We start from the raw sequence: 7546 nt of genomic DNA on the forward strand, positions 1-7546 counted from the left end.
TGTTAAACAATTTGATTTACACCTTCAGAAATTCAGAAGTGAAAAATGTCATGAAACTCTGGGGCCAAATAATTAAAACTGGAGATAATTAAATATCGTGATTGAAGTATTTGGGCAAAAAAATCTAGTGATCTTTTATAGAGATTTATTCCCCTCCTTAGTTGGTTAAACTTGGGACAGTAAATTATCCTGTCTGGATCCATTTTCTCCAGGGCCCCCCATGCTATGGGAAGGGCTGACATATTCATCAAGGCACAGGGGTCACAGTGCCCAGAGTCCATGATAGTTTTAGGAGATCCTGAAATTTTTTAATTTCTTTTAAAATAAGAAGATAAAATGAATATAACCCAAACTCACCTTGGACTATAATCATCTTTATACCCTTACAGACATAAAATATAGTTTTTAATAGTTTTATGAAGGAAAGACCCATGAGGACAAATGTACCAAAGGCCAACAAAAATCACGATGTTATCATGATTGTAGGTATGAAACAGATCTATAACAATATTCTTGAAAATGCTCTATACACTACAGATAGGAAGAAACTTTACTTTAAACGAGGAAAAATAACTATTTATGATTAAAGTGTAGAACATTAGGGAGAGAGCCTTCAAGAAATACTTTTATCAAAATACACTTTTTTTTCAAGCCAGTCCTGATGGCCTAGTAGTTAAAGTTCAGCACACTCTACTTCAGTGTCCCTGGTTTGGTTCCCTGGCGTGGAACCACATCACTCGTCTGTCAGTGGCCATGCTGTGGTGGCAGCTTACATAGAAGGACTTACAACTAAGATATACAACTATCTACTGGGGCTTTAGGGAGAAAAAAGAAAGGGATATTGGCAACAGATGTTATCTCAAAGCAAATCTTTCCCAGCAAATAAAAAATACACTTTTTTCATCTTTCTAAGTTTGAGAGGTTTATAATGTTGTCCCACCACAGCAATGAAAAATTTTACTTATTACAATCTCATGAAGAGAGCATTTGCACTTTGTAAAATTTGTATTTTGTGAAAATTGCTTCTTCACCATTCCCTGTAGTATACAATTGTCTACAAAAAGAATTAGAATCAGAAGCAGCTGAAGTGAAAGAAATATCATTAAGTCTGTAGAGTTAAGGCAGAAAATACCTATAGATTAAAATCTTATTTTAGACGCAAAAGAAAAGAAGACTCTGAACACTGAACAGCTGTTAAAGAAAATTACCAGCAATGTGAGAAGAAGTTTGTGCCATGGAACTGGACAACAGAGTTCACAAATCTGGATTAGAGAAAATAGTCCATATCATGAATATAAGGAAATTCTAAGACATTTGGAAATAGAAGCTTTAAAGTCAGAAATAAAGAGCTTTGCATCAAATAGGCTTAATTTTTCATCTGGTCTTTAGCATTAATTAGCCTTGTAAATGTAAGCAAGTTGCTTCACCTCTCTGTTTTTTTTAATCTGTAAAAGAGAAATAACATTCATACTTCTTTAAATTGTAATAATTAAATGATTTAAATTGAGTAAATGAGTCAGCTGAAAAATAGTGAAAATTGCTCAAACTCTGAACAGCCTTCAGAGATGTCATCAGAGCATAAGATATGCTGGGGAATGCAGTTCCTGACAGAGGAACCCAAGAACACCACTACAGTCAACCACTAACTGTGATCACAGGAGGACCAAAAGTCTGCTGCAGCCTCAATTGACTTAAAAAAATGCCACAAATGTCATTAATTGATAATTAGTGACAGCATAATGGTGAGTTATTATTTCAGCAAGGAAACTTAATGGGGCCAGCAATCAGGTGTCTGGACACTAAAAGCTAACTCATCACCAACTACCTATTCTGGGATAAAATTGCTGTTAAATATCTCTGCAGTTACAAATAGGGGGCCTGGTTGGAGCAACTGTGAGATACCGAGTGGAACTTATTTCAGAATTTCTCACTAATGATGGATCCTGTCTTGTCCGGTCCTCTGGAAGAAGGAGAAAAAGGGAGAACCCAGTGCTGAGACTAAAAGACCTTCCTCTGTACAGAGTTTGTGATTCCTGGGGAAGAGTTCAGAAACCTGTTTTCAGGAAGAAATTTCTCACCCAGGAATTCGAATATTATGTGATGCTGACATTTCTCATGTTTACAAGACTTTATATCAGGTTAGATCTCACCATATATAAAGACCTTTAGAAAATAGATGTTTTGCCATAAATTCCTACGTGTGACCATCTTATAAATATATGCAAGCAACAGTATGTTTTAAAAAATCAAAGCTATCTCTTAAAGATCTAGTAGTTCCCATGAAAGACAGAACCAAAGAGGATAATGTTAAAATAAGGATGCTGATGATGAAGAGGAGGTAGAGGATGATAGCTAATATTTATCGAGCACTTTCTGTGAATAAAGTCTTGACCTAAGCACCCACTTTATATGCTTTGGAGGCAGCTAACTTCTGACCCTAATTTCTTTCTGTCTTTAATTTATTTGAAACCCCAAACTATGGAACTTACTTCTGTCTAACACAGTTTGAAATTTGGACATAATGGTGACTCTACCCATAGGATGGTGTGAGCATCAATAAAACAATGGCAGTATAAATAATTATGACAGATTTTTAAATTTGTTTGTTTACTAAGCACAAAGGGATGGATATACTTTCTGTTATTTTATTCTCACTACAGCCCAATAAGTGCAGTAATATTGATATTCTCATTTCATAAATTAGGAAACCAAGGAATGGAGAGACTATCAAAATGTGACAAAATGAAAGAAGACAATATTTATTTCGCCTAAGAACTCTGGAAATGTGTAAAATTATTTGCCTTAAGTTACATTTTGCTTGACATTTCTACTACTCCATTAATTATCACACAGACTCAAATGACATTAACTTAAATGCAATCAATGGATTGCATTTAAAGATCTGGATAATGGATCAAAACTAACTGATTTTGAGTTTCAGTTTAGGTACTTAAAGCTTGATAACCTTGGTAACCACACCAGGAGATGATTTCCTCATTTCTGAAACTGGGATAATAATCATTCATGCCGTATATATTTCATATAGTAGTTTTTTTATGATCAAATTGTGCAATTTAAATGAAAAGACTAAGTAAATCATAAAAAGTCTATAAGATGAGTGGATAGATATCAGTGAATAAGATAATATGTGTTAATAAAAAGCAAGCACTGGTTTGTTCCACTTAGAGAAATGAAGTCATTTTTATTTCCTGCTTTCCACTTATTTACCACCTGCAATTTATAACTGTGTGAAGGGCTTTCTCACGGCATTTTTCTACCTCTTCATTTCTTAGGGTATAAATGAGTGGATTCAAGACAGGTGTCAGAATATCATAAAATACTGCCGTGTTTTTGTCTATAGATGAAGTAGAGATTGCAAGTATATAAGTAAATATGCAGGGCACAAAGAACAGGGTAACAACAGTGAAGTGGACCCCACAGGTGGAGAGGCCTTTGTGTCTCCCTTCTGCACTGTGAAACCTCAAGGAGTGAAGGATGATGATGTAGGAGGCACCCAGCATGAGGAAGTTCAACAGACAGATCACACCACTGTTGGGAACCACCAGCAGACTGATGGCACATATGTTGGCGCAGGTGAGTTCTAGCAAATGTTATAAGTCACAGATAAAGTGATTGATCATATTGGGCCCACAAAAAAACAACTGAAGGACCAGGATGAGCTGAATCAATGAATGCAGAAGCTCCCTAGCCAAGGCACACTCACCAGCAGGCCACAGAGATGCCTGGTCAGGATGATAGTATAGTACAGAGATCTCCAGATAGCCATGTGGTGGTCATAAGCCATCACTGTGAGCAGAATGATCTCAATACCTTCAAAAAATGGGCTCCAAAGAGTTGAGCCAGGCAGCCCTCATAAGAGATGGCTCTCCCCTTGTACAAGGAGTCAGCAATGAGTTTAGCGACCATAAAGGGAGATTAACAGGCACCGATAAAAGACAATTTGGCCAGGAAAAAATACATATACATGGGGAAAGCCACACAGGAACTGGAGGTGATGGTGACCAGAATGAACATGTTGCTACAAACTGTGATCTCATAGATGATTGAAAAGACCAACAACTGAACTCCCTGTACCTCTGGGCTCTGTGAAAGTCCCAGAATGAAAAATGCTGTGATATTGTGAGGTATTTCCATAGATGCCGCTGCATTTTTATTTGAGTTTCATTTTTCTTTTATTTAATTTTAAAAATAGGTTTTAGTGGGGCTGGCCCCGTGGCCGAGTGGTTAAGTTCGCACACTCTGCAGCAGGCGGCCCAGTGTTTCGTTGGTTCGAATCCTGGGCGCGGACATGGCACTGCTCACCAGACCACGCTGAGGCAGCATCCCACATACCACAACTAGAAGGACCCACAACGAAGAATATGCAACTATGTACCGGGGGGGGGCTTTGGGGAGAAAAAGGAAAAAAATAAAATCTTTAAAAAAAAAAAACATAGGTTTTAGAAAACTTACATTGAGTGTATCTGAGGATGCCAACAGGTCACCAGGGTTTTTATTTTTGTTTTTTAACATCCTAACATTATGGAATAGTGAACCTGGAAGAGTTCTTAAAGAGTCATTTAGGCCAGCTTCAAGCATAGCAAGCCAACTTTCACTGGAAGGAATTCAAATTGTTTTTTACATTGAGGCAAAGCACAGATTGGGCAATTGCTGTTGAGTACAGAAACTCATCTGAGCTGAAATTTTCTTAGACTAGCACTAGTTGAAAACTCAAAAGGGAGTCGTTCATTTACCAGCAGCTGGGAATTCTTTCCATTATTCATTTCCCTCTTATTTGCTGAAGAACCCTGTGATATTTAAAATCACATTTTCTAATTGTCTTCATTTTAAAGGTGGTAGATTGAAGACTCAGAGAGATTAGATGCAGCTGGTACAAAGTCACATGGGTGATTCATGGCAGAGGTGAGGCTGGAATCCAGGTTGCTTGTCACTCCAGCCTGTGTGCTTTCCAATATAACCTCCACTCTCAAGTATCTACTTTCTCTGTGTTTGACAAGCCAAAACAATTGCTGCTGCTAATATTAGGGAAGCAGTTCTCACAGAAAGAGTAGTTGGCTTGTTATCTCTGTTTCATGCTCAAAGTACTTGTCCACATAGTCTCAGAAAATCTGCATCTTTCCACTGGAATGAGTTATTTATAAGGTGGGAATGATAATGTCGGGAATATCAGTGCTATGCGCTTTCTGCCTCTCTAAGGGAGGCTAATTATCCCCTCACAAGATCACTTGCTGAAGCAGTTTTAGAACTAGGTTTGCCTTGTTCACAGGTTAGAACAATGTTGATGCCATCATTGAATTAGTCCCTTTGAATACACCTTTCGTCTCAGGGAAATGACTCTCTTCTGTTTCTTAGAAGTGCCCAGTGCCCTTCCACTGTCTAGACAGAGTCCACAAATTGTCTGGAGGAAAAGGGAGTTAGGCTATTTCAGGAATTCATATTGGAGGATCAACATCTTTAGGGAAATTACTGACTGAACAACCACAAAAATCAGCAGCATCTATTGAGCATCTTCTGTGTTCTAGGCATGGATCCTAGGCCCTTTCACACATATCCTCTCTTTCATTTCCTCCCATAAAACTAAGAGAAAAGTATCACTGTCCTTTACCCATATTTCTGTGTGGTGTGCTAAAAGATCAAGAAAACTAGAGTTGGAATAACATGAATTGAAATTACACTTCCACCATTTCAATCATTCACTAAGCATTTTTTCAGGGACCACCTAATAAAATATAGCACTTTGATAAATGCAAGGAATATCATAGTGAATAAGACAAACAGGGTCCTTACCAGGAGGAAGCACATATTCTAAAAGGGGCAGTAGCCACCTCTAAAACAAAGCAGGGGCATAAACAAATAGAACAATTACAAAATCAACTATATGAAATTGCTGGATTCATGCATTTTATATGTATTTTAATGCTGATAAACAGTGACAGAGATATACATGTTTAATATTTATTGGTATATGCAGCAAAATGTCCTCCAAAACAATTTATAACCATTAACATTTCCAACACTCTGGCCTGTTCAGCACATCAGTACAACAATTCCACAGTACTGAATGAATCCTATCCTAAGCCTTCTCTAAACCTGTTCCCTGAAAACTTCTAGAAAAAGTCACAAAATAGGGATGATTTAGTCCAATATAAATTCATGTCATCAGCTTCAAAGGGCCCATCAACGTGGCCCAGCAATCCTACTACATTTCTTTAATCAATACATTTTCCCAATTCTCCTCAAGAACAATTTAAAACCTTCAATTTCTTCAAAATTCCCTTTCCCGACCTCATTTCTATTCTTGACTTTTATCTCAGTCTGAGTTAAAAAGTCTGAAAAAACTTCTTAGAACTACATATCAGTCTGTGACCATCCCTCCTTCTTTTTATCCCTCTCTGCTTCACAAGAGTCAGACCTGCATCACTCCTGGAGGCTTTTCCCACCTTCCCTCACCAGTGTTTCCCCCAATGAATCTCTTACACATCTAATCTGTCTGAGCTTCTGCTGCTCAGAGAACCAGGACCGAAATAAAATTTATAAAGAACTCTTGCAAGCCAATAAGATAAACACAGACAGCCACATGAGATTTGAACAGATCTTCAGCAAAGAAAATATTGAATGGGCTGAAAACATATAAAGGGGACTCACTTCTTTAATCATCTGAGAACTATGATGTAGAACCACAATAAAATGCAACGTTCCTTCTACATGGCTAAAATTAAAAGGACTATCAATACCTAGTGTTTATTGTCGATATGGAGGAATAATCTCTCTCATATGCTGCTGGTGGAAATGTATAATTTTTTTCCAAGAACATATTGGAAAACTATTGGAGATCATCAGCTAATGTCAAATATACATATAACCTATGACTCAGATACTCCACTCTTAGATATAAATCCAAGAGAATTGTGCGTACCTATGCACTGGAAGACACATTACTGAGAGTGTTCATAGAGCTATTTGTAATAGCACAAAACTAGTAACAACCTAAATGTCCACCATCAATAGAACAAATCATTATTGTGTATTCATTTAGTGGACTAACAGACCAATGAAAATAAGTGAACTATAGGAACATATAACAACATGAATGAATCTCACAAACACACTGTGGAGCCAAAGAATCCAGAGACAAAATATTGCATACTGCGTGATTGCATTTATTTAAAATTTAAAAATAGACCAATCTGGGGGTGTGAACTTAAGTGGTAAATGTGTAAAAGTATAAAGGAAAGCAAAGAAGTTTTATTATAAAAGTCAGATTAACATTGGCCTTTGATGGAAGAAAAAGAGATGTGATTGGGAAGAGATATAGTGGGTCCCAAAAGGGCTAGAAATTTTCTACTTCTTGACAAGGTTTGTGGTTCTATAGGTGTTCCACTTTACAATTCAAATATTTTGTTTTTCTTTGTCTTGGTTTTTAATAGTTTGATTATGGTATGTCTGAGGTGAATTTCTTTAAGTTCATCTAGTTTGAGATTTGCAGAGCTTCTTTAATCTGAAGTTTATATCTTTTACCAATATT

At 37.0% G+C, this 7546-nt stretch overlaps 1 pseudogene; it reads right to left on the reverse strand.

Moving 5' to 3' along the window:
* Positions 1–3238: 3238 nt before the first annotated feature.
* On the reverse strand, positions 3239–4155 carry LOC106821851 (olfactory receptor 4C3-like; annotated as a pseudogene).
* Between the last annotated feature and the right edge of the window lie 3391 nt (positions 4156–7546).

The sequence above is a fragment of the Equus asinus genome, chromosome 17 (assembly GCF_041296235.1).
Source record: "Equus asinus isolate D_3611 breed Donkey chromosome 17, EquAss-T2T_v2, whole genome shotgun sequence".
Lineage (NCBI taxonomy): Eukaryota > Metazoa > Chordata > Mammalia > Perissodactyla > Equidae > Equus > Equus asinus.